We start from the raw sequence: 18,933 nt of genomic DNA on the forward strand, positions 1-18,933 counted from the left end.
TGTGTTTGAAATTCACTGACCTGCCAAGTGCTCCCTGACAAGTTATTTGGAAGGAGAGGAAAGTACAGGGGAAATATGGATTTTGAATATTGAAAGGTTAGAAATGGAATTTCCTACATCTCAGTTTTCTCATTTGTAAATGGCATTAGTAATTTCGGCCTCATCAGGTTATTAGAAGCATTAAATAAAATACTGCCTTGTTAAATGCACTAGGAACTAAATAATTTATCCCTCTTTCAAGAATGATTGCCTGCATGATAAAATAAACATCTATTATAGTTGATGGGGATTGAAGTAATGTATATGAGATGGCTTTTAAATAATAAATTGCCATTAAATTATGTCATTATTAAAATTGAAATTATCAACAGAACTGAAAGTATTTTATTCCAAATATTCTAAAGGCTTCATTTGAAGCATTTAAAAATTGTTTTGGACATAAGTGTGTTTATTTTTTTTAATTTACAAAAAGACAAGTATCAAATTAGACTTCTTATGCTATTTTTAGAGCCCACAAAATGTATGTCTGACTGACAAGGTCTGTGCCAGTTTTCTATCAGATGGGATTACCATTGCTTGCTTTTAAATCATGTTCGAGAGCAGATTTTACTGGTGAGTAAATGAACCTGATGTAGTCGATAGGGCACTCTTGCAGGATAAGAAATTTTTTTTTCTTTTGTTACTACCAGGATATTATTTAATAAATTATCCTTTGAGAGTGCCCATATTAATGGAGGCCTGGAAGAATTGCCAGTGTTCCAAAGCATGGAATGAATAGCAGTTTGGTTACAGGTGGCCTCTAATATCTAATATGACAGTTGCACCTCATTTATCCAACATCACGGGAAAATGTGCTTTTTGATGAAACAATTCTGCAAACTACTGAAAGCTTTCCATTCAATGCAGCAACTAAACTTCGTTAATTATTTGAATGGAAACTTTATAAATGAATTTTATATTTCCCTACTTTATTGATTAAAATGCTATCAGTTTTTGTGTTCCTCGTAGATATGAAGAGTGAAAGCCTATCTTCCCCTGCACCAATGGCTCCAGTTTGCTGTGCTTGCAAGGATCATATCTGGTCTTTTACTTGCTTTGGCTTCTCTGGCAGATCAGTTTGAGCTCATGCTGGTGCTTCTTCTACCTCCACCCACACCCCATCTCCTGCTCATACTCCTGAGGATGGCTGAAACAGAGTAACTGGCTTCCTATTTTTAGTTCTAAAGCCCATATTCTGGGAAACCCTTAAATTTGGGACATTGGGGAAGTTGGTCACTCAGCTTACAACCTGCTTACTGAGATCATAGCATGTTAGAAATCATCATAAAGGAACCTAACTAAGAGCCTGGGGTCTCCTTCACAAGTACAATTAATGAGTTTGATCACATGGAATGTCACTATAATTTAAGGCCAGTTTTTGTTTCCATAGTCATCCTGAAGTTAGTTCTGGATTGCTGATATTATATGATGCAGCATACTTTTCCCTCTGGATAGGGACTGTGGCCCATACCATTTCAACCAACTCCAGGTCGTTAGATTCTGCTAGTTCATAAGCAGTTGCTTAGGTGTGCCTAGTGGTGTCTAACAGTGATAAACAACTAGTTTCAGAGTTATAAGAAAATAAGCTCTGCATTTGTGACAACACAAAAGAACCTGGAGAACATTATCCTGAGTTAATTAAATGGGTCACAAAAGAACCATTACTGTGTGATTTCACTTACTTGAGGCACCTAAAATAGTCAAACTTATAGAAGCAGAGAGTAGAAGGGTGGTTGCCAGGACTGGGGGTGGGGAGGGTAGATAAATGTGTTCAACTGGTATAAAATTTCAGTCACACAAGATGAATGAGTTGGAGAGAACTGCTGTACAGAGAAGTGCCTAGAATCAACAATTCTGTATTGTGCACTCAAAAATTTGTTAAGAGATTAGATCGCCCATTAAGTGTTCTTATGACACAAAAACAAACAAACAAACAAGGGTCAAGAGTACTCACTTTGGCAGCACATAGACTAATATTAGAACAATACAGAGGAGATTAGCTTGGCTGGTTGGCAAGGATGGCGTACAAATTTGTTGTGTTCCATATTCCCTGTCAGTGTCATGAGTTTTGATTTCACAACTGGATTCTCCATTATGAACATATTTATAAAAATACTGCTAGAAATTTAAAATGTGAGTGATTACTGAAATTTATGGAAATTTATGAAAAAACATACATTTAAAATAGAATTTCTGATAGATCATGCATTCATAATGGGAAGGGGGAGATATTGTCTCCAAAGGGGTGAAAACTGGTTCTTAGTGGAAGAAACAAAAGGTTTTACTCTTTTCATGTGCAAAGCCCAGATACACATACAGTATATGAACATATACAGTATACCTGTGGTGTTAAAATTTCATGGGGATACAAGATACCTAGTAATAAACCTAACCAAAGAGGTAAAGGATCTATCCCCTAAAAACTACAGAACACTTCTGAAAGAAATTGAGGAAGACACAAAGAGATGGAAAAATATTCCATGCTCATGGATTGAAAGAATTAATATTGTGAAAATGTCAATGTTACCCAGGGCAATTTACACGTTTAATGCAATCCCTATCAAAATACTGTGGACTTTCTTCAGAGAGTTGGAACAAATCCTCTTAAGATTTCTGTGGAATCAGAAAAGACCCCGAATAGCCAGGGGAATATTAAAAAAGAAAACCATAGCTGGGGGCAACACAATGCTAGATTTCAGGTTGTACTACAAAGCTGTGGTCATCAAGACAGTGTGGTACTGGCACAAAAACAGACACATAGATCAATGGAACAGAATAGAGAATCCAGAAGTGGACCCTCAACTTATGGTCAACTAATATTCAACAAAGGAGGAAAGACAATCCACTGGAAAAAAGACAGTCTCTTCAATAAATGGTGCTGGGAAAATTGGACATCCACATGCAGAAGAAGGAAACTAGACCACTCTCTTTCACCATACACAAAGATAAACTCAAAATGGATGAAAGATCTAAATGTGAGACAAGATTCCATCAAAATCCTAGAGAAGAATACAGGCAACACCCTTTTTGAACTTGGCCATGGCAGCTTCTTGCAAGATACATCCATGAAGGCAAGAGAAACAAAAGCAAAAATGAACTATTGGGACTTCATCAAGATAAAAAGCTTTTGCACAGCAAAAGAAAGAGTCAACAAAACTCAAAGACAACCTACAGAATGGGAGAAGATATTTGCAAATGACGTATCAGATAAAGGACTAGTATTCAAGATCTATAAAGAACTTATTAAACTCAACAGCAAAGAAACAAACCATCCAATCATGAAATGGGCAAAAGACATGAAGAGAAATCTCACAGAGGAAGACACAGACATGGCCAACAAGCACATGAGAAAATGCTCTGCATCACTTGCCATCAGGGAAATACAAATCAAAACCACAATGAGATACCACCTCACACCGGTGAGAATGGGGCAAATTAACAAGGCAGGAAACAACAAATGTTGGAGGGCATGCGGAGAAAAGGGAACCCTCTCACACTGTTGGTGGGAATGTGAACTGGTGCAGCCACTCTGGAAAACTGTGTGGAGGTTCCTCAGACTTAAAAATAGACCTGCGCTACGACCCAGCAATTGCACTGTTGGGGATTTACCCCAAAGATACAGATGCAGTGAAATGCCAGGATACCTGCACCCCGATGTTTCTAGCAGCAATGTCCACAATAGCCAAACTGTGGAAGGAGCCTCGATGTCCAACGAAAGATGAATGGATAAAGAAGATGTGGTCTATGTATACAATGGAATATTACTCAGCCATTAGAAATGACAAATACCCACCATTTGCTTCAATGTGGAGGGACCTGGAGGGTATTGTGCTGAGTAAAATAAGTCAGTCAGAAAAGGACAAACATTATATGGTCTCATTCATTTGGGGAATATAAAAATTAGTGAAAGGGAATAAAGGGAAAGGAGAGAAAATGAGTGAAAATATCAGTGAGGGTGACAAAACATGAGAGACACCTAACTCTGGGAAATGAGCAAGGGGTAGTGGAAGGGTAAGTGCGCGGGGGGTTGGGGTGACTGGATGGTGGGCACTGAGGGGGGCACTTGGCAGGATGAGCGCTGGGTGCTATGCTATATGTTGGCAAATTGAACTCCAATAAAAGAAATAAAAAAAATAAAATTTCATGCGGATCATTTAGGGAAAAAAATGTCTAAAAAAGCTCCTAGAGGGTGTTAATAATAATAATTTTTTTAAGTTGAGAAAAAGAGTACTAGGTACTAAAGTAATATAGGTTGTTTTTACAAAGTAAGATGGCTCCAGAGAGTTAGGTAGAAGCATTTAAAATGGAACCGAACTATGTGTAAATACTTCAAAATTGCACGGTTTTTACAGCAGAGGAATTTTAGTTGTGCTTCATTTGAAAGGCAAGGACAAAGATAAAATCTGAAAAACTTTTACTTGTGCATCTCCACATAAAACCACTCCCCCCCCAAAAAAAATACACTTCCAAATTGCAAGAACCACTGACACAGATAATAAATTGCATTTATTAGTGACTTTTGACGTTTTGGAAATGCTTATGAGTACACAATCTCATTGGATTTTTACACCTTTATGAAGCCAGTATTAATTAGTATGCAAATCCTGCTTTGGGAAGTTAAGTAGGAGAACTCTGACTCCATTCTTTTAACTTCAGAATGTTGTCTGGCTCCGTAAGTGCAAAAATTTAAAATATTTTCTTCTTGAGTATATATTATAGCTGTGTGGCATCAACATTTGTATTATAGTCACCAAACAGCATAATTTGTTCATTATAGTTTAGAAAACTCATTTCCTTCAGCCCTGCATTATATTTCAGCACTATATTTTTTATAAAATATAGTAACAACAATACCACAACATAATTATTGCTAATTTGAGCACATCTCCTTGAAGTATGTGTTAAAAAGACCATTTTTATTAGAAAAAGTCCACTGAAATGTGGACTTTTTAATTGAAAGTTAACCATGGTTACTACTGCGTATCTACTTTGTAGACAGTGCATGGTATGGACCCCACTGTGTAGTGTCTGGAGAGTTGGGCCTTAACGCATGAGTCATATTGAAACTCTTCCTCATCACTAAGGCCATGGCAGGTGTTCGGTGACTTCTCTGATCAGATGTTTCTATTTTAACTGAATTTATTTAATAAACAATTGAGAGGCTGAGTCAAACTACCATTATGATTTGAAATCATCTGCTACTGAACTTCCTGTGTGAATCTGTCATTTTCCATGTGAGTAGAGGCCATGATTGCCTGTTACAATGATATTGTAACAGCCATGACTCAGGCTACCTTGGGTTCCCATTATTCTTTTGTTAGTTGGTGTTTATAATTCTTAGGCTCAAGTGGGTATGGAACTGCTTCCCTGTCAGGCTGGAAATTCTCTGTAGCAAGCGCTCATGTCTTACCTGTCTGATTGCCCCACTACATATCCATATTAGTTGCCTAAGGCTGCTGTAACAAAGTATTACAGACCAAGTGGTTCAAACAAGAGAGATTTATTTTCACAATTCTGGAGGCTACAAGTCCAAGATCAAGGCACCATCAGTATTGGTTTCTTCTAAGGCTTCTCTCTTGTCTTACAGAAGGCTGTTTTTACGCTGTGTCTTCACACCATCTTTCTCTGTGTGTTTCTGTGCCCTAATCTCCTCCTCTTGTAAGACTATCTGTCGTATTAGATTAAGGCCCCCACCAATGACCTCATTTAACCATAATTGCTTATTAAAGATTCTATCTCCACATACAGTCACATTCTGAGGCCCCGGAGGTTAGGATTTCCTCATATGAGTTTTGGGTGAATGCAATTCAAAACATAACAATATCATAGCACCAGGTCCATGGCACACTCTTAATAAATGGGTATTGACTGCATTACAATCTTGTACAAAATACCAAAGAATAGTAAGCATTTCTTATAAAAGAAAACCGAATATTCTTTGATAAGCCTGAGCCTGAAACATACTATATACCCATAAAATGTACATTTTATAAATCTTCAGATTGATTGGTTATTAAAACATAGAGAAATTCATGCAACAACCACTACACATCAAAATACATATTACCAGTTCTCTGACCCTGACTTCCAACACTGTAAGTTAGTTTATTTCATGTAAATGAGATCATCTACTTCTTTTACTCCACAGTAAGTGAGATTCACCCATATTCACGCATACAGTAAGAATGGGTTCATAAATATATAGTATTCTATACTGTGAATATACCATAACTGGTTTCTTCTAGTTATTCATTATGAATAACATGACTGTTTCCAGTTTGAGGTTACCATGAATAATACCTGCTCTGTACATCATCATACTTGACCTTATGTACATTATCATACATGATCCTTTCTTACATGAATGTAGGCATCTATATTTAGCATATACCTAAGAGAAAATGTGCTGAATCATTGACTTTGTATGTTTGGTATAGCATATAGTTATAGTTTTTTTTTTTTTTCATTTCTACCAACCAGCAATGTTTGAGACTTCCAGGAGCCTCACACCCTTCGTAGCATGTGGTATTGTCAGTTTTTAACAGTGGGTATGACAATATCTCATTGTGGCTTTTATTTGCATCTCAGATGATTTCTGAGGTGGAGTGCCTTTTCATTTGTTCATTGAAATTTGAATATCTTTTGTGAAGTATCTGTTCAAATCTTTTGCCTATTTCTGAGTTATTTTTTTTCCTTTTTCTTATCAATTTGTAAGAATTTTTTATGTTTGAGATGCTGGCCTTCTGTTAAAGGTATTGTAAATGTTTTCCCTCACTGTGTGGTTTTTTGGGTCTTGTGAGCTATGATAGACATACTGTAAATGACACAAATTTATTTTTTTATAGATACTAATAGACATAGAATTTTATTTTATTTATTTATTTTTGGTATTTTTTTTATTGGAGTTCAATTCGCCAACATATAGCATAACACCCAGTGCTCATCCCACCAAGGGCCCTCCTCAGTGGCCATCATCCAGTCACCCCACCCCCCCACCCACCTCCCCTACCACTACCCCTTGTTCATTTCCCAGAGTTAGGTGTCTCTCTCTCATGTTTTGACACAAGTTTAAAATGTAAAATTTGAAGTAAAAATATCACCAGAGTCAAGATTCCACATGACCCTTGGTAATCCCTTCCTCCAGCCACTCTAAGCCCCTTTTAGTGTGTGTATTTTCCTTTTACCTGACTTCCAGCTCACCAATTTTTATTAAGTGGGTTTAATCTGCTGTTAAAGATTTTTGAAGTCTCTACCAACATTTTGAACTGGCTAATTCTTTGTTTTAGGGGCTGTTCTGTGTATTGAAGGATGTTTATAGCATCTTTAGTCTCTACTCACAAGATGCCAGGAGCACTTCCCTTCTGGTACACCCTCAAATGTCTCTAAACATTCTCTGAAGTATCCATCTGGAATCAAAATCTATCAGGGGTCAAAATCCTCCCTGTTTACAAAGCACAAAAGTTATCCATTAGGTTCATAATTTTACTTATGTTACATTATTACATTCCAGAACTCCCATGCAATTTTCTTTCTTATGATTTCCAGTTTTCTACTCATTCTATTTATTATTATACACTGTTTTGTTAATGTATGAGTTATTATAAAATACTTCTGAAAACTCCAATATCAAGATCTCTAGTGATTTCTATTTTCTATTTTCTATTGGTTTTTTAGTTCAGTCGTGGTCTATCAAGCTATCTGACTGCCTGTCATTTCTTATGGGAGGCAGATATTATTAATCCAATCATGTACCAAGATAGTTGAGTTTTAGTTTCAGTCCTTGTAAGGACAGGCTTATTTCACATTCACTCTTCTTTCTAGCCCTAGACAGTATTAATAAAAAGCTTGCAATAATATAAGACTATACATTAGTTATACTTTTATTAAATAAAAAATAATGTATTTACTAGGAACTTTTTTTTGGGGGGGGGGTCTTGAACTTTGATCTTTACCTCCCAGGTCTGTGATACTGATCGTCTGTGCTCAGCTTCTCAGCCTGGCAGCCTCTGCTTTAAGAATGGACACTCATCTCACAGTGAAAAGCACCACCAAATGCAGGCTCACCTCTCTTGCCTTTACTCCTCTTTCAGATTTTGGCTCAATACTTCCCACTGCCTTGCAAGCTCTGTGTGCCTTAAACAGATGTAATGTATTTTATAGCCTTCTAGTTGTTCTCAGAGGATTGGTTGTTTCAGAACAATTAAGATAGCTAGTGCCAGGTTATTTTGTACCATTCACTTATTTTTCCTTGGTTAAAAATCTATCTGCAGAATTATGGAATGATTTAGGAATTGAACATGCACCTATTTTTTTCCCCTTCAGTACAATTCTTTCCTATGTGATCAGTCCTAGTTCACAACCTTAATTTTGTCTTTCTGTTCATCTTTTTGTTTTGTTTTTCCAAAAGTATTACATGATAATGGCAACAAAAAGAAAATCCAAGCACAAAATAAGGAACTGTTAAAAACCTTCCCACAAATCTTTACCTTCTATCCCCCCTAAAATAAATAATATTAATACCTTGGCCTATAACACCCCAACTTTTCCTCATGTTCACACGCTTATACTCACATACACATGTACATCTACATGCAGCACCCACAAACACCAAGAATTTCAAACTTGCTCATGTTTACAAAAGTCACCTACATACATGTTTGTTTCCTTTCCTTGATTAAAAACAAAACACGTATTGTAGACAACTCTTCTAGCCTTGTTGTAGAGGGTTTAGTGTATTGTTTTTAAGAACTGCATAGTGTTACATAATATAGACATATCACACTTTTTTCAATTGCTTTCCCACTGAAGGATAATGAATTTATGTCGATATGATGCTGTAATACCCATTTATATACATATATCTGTAGAAAAGACTTATCACAAGAGGATAACTGGGTCAAAGGATCTGTATTGTTTAATTATAATACATATTGCTCCATCGCTTCCCAAGAAATTTGAATCCATTAACATTATCATTAGCATTACTGATGAATCTGTACAAGTTCCCAAATTATCATATGTCCAGGACAGTCTTGTGCTGTTGTTGGTGTTTAATTCAGGCACTCTGAATTTAAAGATTATGTTCTTTATCTTTTATTTTCTTTGACCAATAAAAGATCACTGGAAACTGATTATATATATATATATATATATATACATATACAATTTTTAAGTTAACTCTAAAATCTCTACTAACAATACAAAGTCAAAAATATCTTCTCTAAAGTGACAAGAAAATGGCAAGATGATTTCAGTGTAAATCTATAGAGAGATCATTAGAATGTCAAAATGAAAATTTTAAAAGTCAATACATGCTTCTGAATATACTGACATCTGAGGCTGAATCATATTGTCAAGCTGAGGGAAGATGATACTGTCAGGGGAGGTTTGGAAAGATCAGTCCGGGAAGTCAGGCGAAGTTGGAGGCAAAAAGATCTCCCTGTATGAGCTACATTATAAAATTGTGAGATTAAGATGAAATCAAATGTACAAGATTTCTCTCCATTAGGGATTTATTCAGTATAATATTCTAAATCCAGATTTTTCATCTGTCACTCATCTGAAATGAACAACCTTCTGAAATGGAAATTTATTTTGTCATCATGGAAGATGGAACTTTCCCTGGTCTTACATGCTGGACATCTGAACTTTTTTCTCTAATTGCCACATAGCATCCACCCAAGTAGCTACGTAATTATAATAATTCCTCAAGGATTATTTAATGCAAGACTTATTTGTAGAAATAACCAAGTCCACACTTTATAACGAGAACTCTTTATTCCTTACTGTAAACACTAATATACAATCTTATATATAAATTCTGTGAAGAGTTCAGATTAGCCAATTCATCTGCATTAAGTAATTCTTGATGTAATTTGCAGGGTGGCTAAAGAAATGTCCTCTGGACTATACAAATGTGTATTTTCTTATGGCTTGTAATATTTTCATCTGACAAGCTGGTCTACTAGAATGGCTGGACATTGTTTAATGGCCTTCATTTTTACCTTTGTTTAAACATTTCCTTAAATTTTAAATTATTGATTATCACTTTCTCTCTAAATCTTAAAACTTTTCTCTCAAATGGAACCTTTGTTACCAGCATTTAAACACTCTTGAGGGATGCCTGGGTGGCTCAGCAGTTGAGTATCAGCCTTTGGCTCAGGGCGTGGTCCCGGGTCTGGAGATAGAATCCCACATCAGGCTGGAGCCTGCTTCTCCCTCTGCATATATCTCTGCCTCTCTCTCTCTCTCTCCCTCTCTCTCTCTCTCGAATAAATAAATAAATAAAATCTTTAAAAAAGAGACATGAAAGCTAAGGAGGTTAAAAAAAAAATAGGGATCCCTGGGTGGCGCAGCGGTTTGGCGCCTGCCTTTGGCCCAGGGCGCGATCCTGGAGACCCGGGATCGAATCCCACGTCGGGCTCCCGGTGCATAGAGCCTGCTTCTCCCTCTGCCTGTGTCTCTGCTTCTCTCTCTCTCTCTGTGACTATCATAAATAAATAAGAATTAAAAAAAATAAAAATAAGTTAAAAAAAAATAAACACTCTTGAATCCCTTGAATCATGAACAAAATAGAGAATCTCTCAACCCACACCTGCTTCTAATTCCTGCTCTCTCCTACTGTCCCCCAACAATGAGCCTTTCCCAGGGGGTTTCTCTTCTTCCTTTCCTCTTTCACTCTTTCTTCTGTTCACCCCAGTGTAGCCTCACCCCCTTGAAATCGTTCACACTAAGATCACCATTGACCTCCACCAGTATCTGATCTCTCAGAGGGCACCGTTCCTCACTCCTTTTTTCTTTGTCTCTTAAAAATAACCATTTCCTCCACTATCATAAGGCCACATTGTCCTTTATCCAATATCGCTCTAGCTTCTGCACTGCTTCATTTGCAAGATCATTCTCCTCAAAAAACCATCATCTCTCAGCAGATGCATGAAACAAACTCCTCCCTGAGCCTCTAATCTTCACTTTACATCACTTTCCTTCTACTCCACAAGGTGGCCAGAATGTGATTTCCAAAGAGAACATCTGATATGCTATTTTCCTCTGAAAGCTTTTCAATGGCGTTCAGTGGTTCTTAGGTCAAAAAGACCCAAGGCTTCCATCTGTTGCATGAGCCTCAGCCCCATCTGCCTCTGTCCCCTCTGAACTTTATGTACTTCATACTCCTCACGATCCCTGTCTGACACACTACTTACACACTCTTTTGGCAACACACAACTTTCCTTCATGCCACTCATCACAGCAATTGTACATTGCTTGGTGTGATTTTTCTGATTTCTGCATATGGACTGGAACATCCTGAAGACAGGATCCATTTATTGATTGATTTGTTTGCTTGTTTTTCACTTTTAAAACTGTCTGATAATAATGATTTTGGGAAGTGAGAAAGAGCTCTTTAGATGTTTCCTTATTACTTTCATAATAATTGATCAAACAATATTTCACAAATATTTTTTAAAAATTGTTAAATTCTATTTTTCTTCGTATTATTTTATTCATATTTCAAACATATTTCCACATAATAGAGAAAATGTAATGATTAAAAAATCCTCAATAACATTGATTTTTCATACTTAACATTTATTTGGTTTATTTGTGTTTTCCTCCTTAATCATTGAAACATTCATAATTGCTGATCACCCCTAATTCTTAGAGTACTGATTCTATTTGTGGTATCTGCTGAGCATCCTTATTTCATGTTTGCTCCTTTCTTTATACTTCTAGATTTTGAGCTTATCTCTAATGAAATTATTTTATACCCCATGAAAATCCCTTGAATGAACTTATAAAGTAGTTTTAGGTTGGCCCTGGAAATGTCCCACAGATTCCAAAGATACTTCACTATTTTCATGTTATTTTCTTAGTTTGGATCACTAGGAACAAATGTAGCCAAGAATTTAAATCCCATAGTCTTGAGTAGCACAAGTCTGAGATTTAGATTTCCCCAGGGTGACTGATTTTTCATTTTTATTTTATTTTATCCATCCAAGCTCCAGATCATAGGCAAAATTCCTTATTTCATCCATAATCTTATAGGAGCATTTTTTTCAATTTCTATATTTGGGGAGGTGGTGATGCTTTAATGTTTAGAATCTAGTTTTTCATGATTTATAGACCAAAGGGATTGTCTATTATTCCCATAGGCTTTAGAATCCCAGTCCCTAGCCATTCTGGCTTTTGATTAGAACTGTCACTTCTATGGTTGTTCATAATGTCAGATGGTTCTTATTATTTCTCTCTACATTTCTTCCACATGCATATTGTGCTTTCTTTCTTTTGAACTTGGATATAGACACATGTTTACCCATAAAATATTTTATATCTAAAGTTATTTTTTTCTAAAATCTATTTTAATGTTTATAAATATTCAAAATATTTCACCAGAATTTCTACAAACTTATTGCAGTATTGGGGAAATGGAATCTTCTTAAAGTTTACTCTACTATGTTGCCTGAAATAAACTCAACTACCTTTGGAGGTAAGAAGATTGAGATCAGTCTGAATTAAAACTTTTTAAAAAGGTAATAATATTTTTTAAAGACTTTCTTTCTTTCTTTCTTTCTTTCTTTCTTTCTTTCTTTCTTTCTTTCTTTCTATCTTTGAGAGAGAGAGGAACATTAGTGGGGGGAGAGGCAGACAGAAAAGAGAGAAAGACAGAAGATCTCAAGCAGACTTGCACTGAGCAAGAAGCCCCAAAACAGGACTCAATCTCACAACTCCCAGATCACGACCTAAGCCGAAGTCAAAAGTCAGACACTTAACCAACTGAACCACCCAGGGATTCCTGGTAATGATATATTTTATTTACTTCCATATGTCCAAAAATTGGCAGTCCAACATGTTACCAATATGTAAATATTAATAATGAAGTAATTCATAATATTTTACACCCACATTCAGCCTTCAAAATCTAGGGCTTATTTTGCAATTAAAGTAAATCTTAATTTGGATTAGCTACACCTGCTAACGGTTGTCATATTAGACAGTAAAGAGCTACTGAAAATCTCTTCTACTTTCTCCATTTTTCTTAGTGAAGTATAGTTGACACATATTATTAGTTTTAGTTTTAGATGTACATATAGTTAGTTTGACAAGTCTATATATTATACTTTACTCACCACAAATGTAGCTACCATCTATCACTATACAGTGCTATTACAATACCTTTGAATAGGTTCCATATGTTGTACCTTTTTTCCCCATGACTTATTCATTCTGTAACTGGAAGCCTGTACTTTTACTCCTTTTCACCATTTTGTTCATCCCCACTACCCTCCTCCCCTCTGCAACCATCAGTTTGTTTTCTATATTTATAAGATTGATTCTGCTTTTTGTTTGTTTAGATTCCACATTTCAGTGAGATTATGAGGTATTTGTCTTTCTCTGTCTGACTTATTTCACTTAGTATAATAACCTCCAGGCTTATCCTTGTTGACACAAATGGTAAGATCTCTTTCATTTTTGTGACTGAATAATATTCCATTGTGCATATACATGCACCACATCTTTATCCATTCGTTACGGATGGACATTTGGATTGCTTCTCTATATTGGCTGTTGTAAATAATGCTGTTATAAACATCAGGGTGCATGTATCCCTTCGAATTAGTATTTTATTATGTGTTTACTATAAAGGTACATATATCTTTTCAAATTAGTGTTTTTGTTTTCTTTGTTTAATTTCTTTCAAATTAAATATCCAGTAGTGGAATTACTGGATAATAAGGTATTTCTATTATTAATTCTTTGAGAAACCTCCGTATTATTTTCCACATTAACATTCCACAATTTACCAACAATGTGCAAGGGTTCCTTTTTCTCCACATCCTCCCCAACACTTGCTATTTCTTCTCTTTTTAATTATAAACATTCTGACAGGTGTAAAGTGATATCTTGTTGATTTGCATTTCCCTGATGATTAGTGATGTTGAGCCATCTGTATGTCTTCTTTGGAAAAATGTCTATCTGGGTCTTCTGCCCATTTTTTAGTTGGGTTATTTGTGTGGGCGGCAGTTCATGTTGAGTTACATAAATTGTTTATGTATTTTGGATATTAACCCCTTACCAGACATATCATTCACAAATATCTTCTTCCATTCAGAAGGTTGCCTTTTCACTTTGCTGATGGTTTCCTTTGCTGTGCAAAAGCTTTTTATTTTGATGTAGTCCCAGTAGTTTATCTCGGTTTTTGTTTGTCTTGCCTGAGGAGATACATCTAGAAAAAAATTTGCTAAGGCCAAAGTCTAAGTAATTACTGCCCATGTTTCCTTTTAGGAGTTTTATGGTTTTATATCTCACATAGGTCTTTATGGATTAATATGGATTAATATGGATTAAAATTTTTTTTTTTGAGGGAGAGCAGGAACAGAGGAAGAGGGAGAAATAGAATCTTAAGCAGGCTCCATGCCCAGTATAGGGCCCAATGTGGGGCTTGATCTCACGATCCTGAGATCCTGACCAGAGCTAAAATCAAGAATCAAATGCATAACCAACTGAACCACCCAGCACCCTTGGATTAAAACTTTTTAAAGAATACACAGCTATTAAGCAGCAGCATCAGGACTCAAACTCACATTACAATAGTACCTAGAATTATGTCTGACAAATAACAGATACTCAATAACCAATTAATGATTAAATGCCTAAATAAAACCAAGGAAATAAGAAGCATTTTCTTCTATTGGCATTGTCTTCACTGATGGAGAGGTTGGAAGTAACAAGGCTCTTGATTTTTGTATTTCACAGTGGAAGGATATTCATGGGGGTGAGATATTTTGGACCTTTCTGAATTTGAGATTCTGCTACTGAGGCACCCAAAGAAGAAATGATTAACCTCAGATGCTGCCTAAGTCAAGACAAGGAGAGCTGAGAAGTGATACTGGCATTTTAGGATTGCTCAGTAATTTTTCATTCAAGTCCCTTGCAAATGCTATACATTCCTTTCTCAAATCATCCCAATTCTTCATCTATCCAGCAGTTACATTTAGAATGCACCAAATGTTAACAGAAGATGAGGCAGCCAGCATTTTAATCCAGCATTAAATGCTCACTGCATTTCAACTGATTTACAAAGATCTTAAAGAAGATCTATTATAAGGTACCCCCTGCTTTTCAAAAGTTTGCATTATGTTACTTCACTTCTATAAATTACCTACATTAGCACTTGTTTTTGCTAACAAAAAGAACTCCGAAGAGGATTTTCACTTTTATAAAAAAAAAAAAAAAAAAAAAGCTGGGGGGGGGCAAAAAAGCAAAAGTAACATTCAGCATTAGTTTTGCAGTGAGACGCTTGGGGAGAGAGGCAGCAAGCACCCCTAGGCAGTGAAAGTGGCACCCCCAGCGCCTTCCCTGGAAGCTACACTCAGCATCTCCGTATCAAGCACCAGAGTTCTGTGCTGTGTCTGTGAGCACCTGGGCTTCATTGCCATTTATTCTATGCATCAGTTAGCAAAATATGTCCCAAGGTATCAGGAAAGCCTCAGAAAGGTGATTTTTTTGAGTCTAGGAACAATAAAAAAATTTGCTATATGATAATTACTTCTTCACTTAACACCATTTCAGCCTATGGAAAGGTTTGCAGGAATGTCCTATTTTCTGATAGTGGGGAAACCTATACCTCTATTACAGCAAATGAGAAAAAAATCACCTTTAATTCAGTTACACAAAATACATTAAATTATTCAATGGAGAAATCAGATTTTGATTTCCAAAACAAAACCTCTAGAAGTTTTCACATTTATAGTATTATTTGAAATTACTGCCTCAATACCAAACTTGCCTCAAACATTCAGATCTCAACCTTCCTGCCCTCGATACACAGCACAGCACCTGGCTGATGCTGCTAATATGTAGGTCAAACTGCATGCATCTTCCTGTGCTCAACAAAAATGAACAGCTACTTATACCCAGGGAGTAAGAGCCCAAATTTTAACAATGACCACAAATCCTGCAAAATATGGTCCCATCTCCTAGTTTCCTGATATCATCTCCTTTGACCACCACTACTTGGCTAACTCTACTCCAGCCATGAGGCCTCCTTGATGTTTTTTAGACATACCGACTGGGCCTCTTTCTGGAGTCTCAGTCCTCGCTCTTCTCCTGCAGAAATTGTTCCTTCCCTTGAAAGTCTCATAGCTTGCACAATCTCTACCCTCCATCGAGCCTCAGTCAGGTCAAATGCTATCCTCCTACTGATCGTTCCTGGATAATTCACTTCTACTTGGGACCTGTCTTTCCTGCTCCCACCAAGGTAGTTCTGATTCCCCATCCCAATATTTTTCTCTAGAGCATTTATTACCATTTAATATGCCATACACAAACATACAAAATATATATATTATGCTATTTAAATATAAGTTAGTTAATATTAGTTTCAGGGGTAAAATTTAGTGATCCATCTGTTGCATATGACACCCAGTGCCCATTACGTCAAGTGCCCTCCTTAATGCCCATCACTCAGTTAACCCATTCCCCACCCACCTCCCCTCCAGCAACCCTCAGTGTATTCCATAGCATTCAGCATCTTTTATGGTTTAGTTCCCTTTCTGTTTTCATCTTCTTTTACTTTTCCTTTCCTTCCCTTATGTTCATGTGTTTTGTTTCTTAAGTTCCACATAAGAGTGATATCATACAGTATTTGTCTTTCTCTGACTTATTTCACTTTCCATAGTACCCTCTAGTTCCATTCATGTCATTGCAAATAGAAAGATTTCATTCTTTTTGATGGCTGAGTAATACTCCATTGCATATATGTACCACATCTTCTCATTTTATTCATCCATTGATGGACATCTAGTCTCTTTCCATAGTTTGGCTATTGTGGACATTGCCGCTATAAACAGTGGGGTGCATGTGCCCCTTGGGATCACTATGTTTGTATTCTTTGGATAAATACCTAGAAGTGCAATTGTTTGGTTGTAGGGTAGTTCTATTTTTAACTTTTTAAGGAACCTCTATATTGTTTTTAAAAATATATTTATTTTATTTATTATCTGAATACACCTGCTACTAGTCAGTATCATGGGTTTTATTTTATTCTTATCTATCCTCAATTCCTAGAAGATTGCTTGTCACCAGTAGACACTTTATAAACGTTGGAAAATGAGTAAAATGAGTAAGCAAACAAACAATGAATGAAAAATAGTACTGGCTGAATCTTTGGCATGTAAGGTACTTTTCTATGCATGTTACATGTATTAATTCATTTAATCTTATAAGTTAGGTCCTCATATATTCCTCATGTTACAGTTGAGGAAATGAAAGCACACAGGGAATACCCATTTCAGGACATGGGATTTTAAAGTAATTTCTCTGTTCTGTATTATTGACAATTTTTTCCATTGCCTCATTGAAAAAGTACCACTGTTTTAGCTTTGCATTCACGCCTCTCTGCAATTAGACACCCCTGATCATCTTCATCTGGGTCCATCTTCATCTGGATAGCTGGCTTATTCTCCCCTTTCCCATTATACTCAAAGTTATTACATGAGGTCTGGGAGATGAAAATGATAAGATGAAGAAGATCTAGTCTAATGACCTTTAACTGAGCTCTTGATGTGTGCCAGGCACCATGTAAATATGCTATATGTGCATCTCATTTAATCTTCACCAAAGTCATGTAGAAGAATGAGGCTTGAAGAAGATAAATTATATTTCCAAGGTCACACAGGTAGTCAAGAACTAAGCCTATAGTTTGACCTGGACTCTCCCAGTTCTGTAGATGGAAGTCCCAACACAGCCAGCGGTTCTTCTCAGAGTATCGCCTGGCTGACATCAAGGTATTGACTCGACTACCTTCATTCCTGGAGTTTCTGGGGAGGACACACTTCTGAGCTCATTCAACTGGTTGAAAGGATTATTGTGGTTGCAGGACTGGGGTCTTCATTTTCTAGCTGGTTGTAAGCTGGGGACTGCTTTCAGAGCCAAGGGGCTGCCCACCCGAATCCTATGTGGTTCCCTCCATCTTCAAAGCCAGCAATAACACTTAAAATTCTTCTCACAGTTTGGATCTCTGACCTCCTCTTTTTCTGACCTCTAATCCATATTCAGAAGCCTCATGGGATAAAGTCATGTTCACTCCTATAAATTCCCTATATTAAGGTTAACTGATTTTAGAGTTTACTTACATCTGTAAAGATCCCTTTTGTCATATACTGACCTATAACCTTGGGAGCCACAGCCCTGGGAATTGTACAGGGCATGCACACCATGGGGTAGGGATATTGATAGACTTCTTAGAATTCTATCATACCATTCTCTTGCCTTCACATTCCTTTCACTCTGCATCAAATATCTACACATTAACCTGATAATTACTTTGTCTCTTTCCTGGAAAAATACCAGTAGACACACATGAATCTTGTCCATCCCCATAGAAGGTTGGCCACTGGCTTTGGACCCTCCCTCCCATATTATTCTTCAGGGCCCAAAGATAAGCATAGAGAAAGACAAAAGCCAAACCAGAAGGTTTTTTCATGTCATGTGTATTAGCTTCCTATGTCTGCCATAACAAATTTAGTGGCTTAAAACAACGCAAAGATTTTATCTTATGATTCTTTAGACCAGAAGGTTGATGGGAGGTTCACTGGGCTAAAAACAAGGTGTCCTTAAGGCAGCACACCTTTCTGGAAACTGTGTGGGAGGATATGCTTTCTGCCTTTTCCAGCTTCCAGTTGCTCTCTGTGTTCTTTTTTTTTATTGTTTTTTATTTTTTTTGCTCTCTGTGTTCTTGAGTTCACATTCTCTTCACCCCTATAGCCCCCAGTGTCGTTCCTCTCTGACCTCTCTTCCACTATAAGCCAGAGCCTTCTCTCTCTAACCTTAGCTGGAAAATATTGTCCATTTTCAAGGACATACTTGCTTAGATTGGATAATCCAGAATAATTTCAGGGT

Source organism: Canis lupus, chromosome 3 (assembly GCF_011100685.1).
Source record: "Canis lupus familiaris isolate Mischka breed German Shepherd chromosome 3, alternate assembly UU_Cfam_GSD_1.0, whole genome shotgun sequence".
Lineage (NCBI taxonomy): Eukaryota > Metazoa > Chordata > Mammalia > Carnivora > Canidae > Canis > Canis lupus.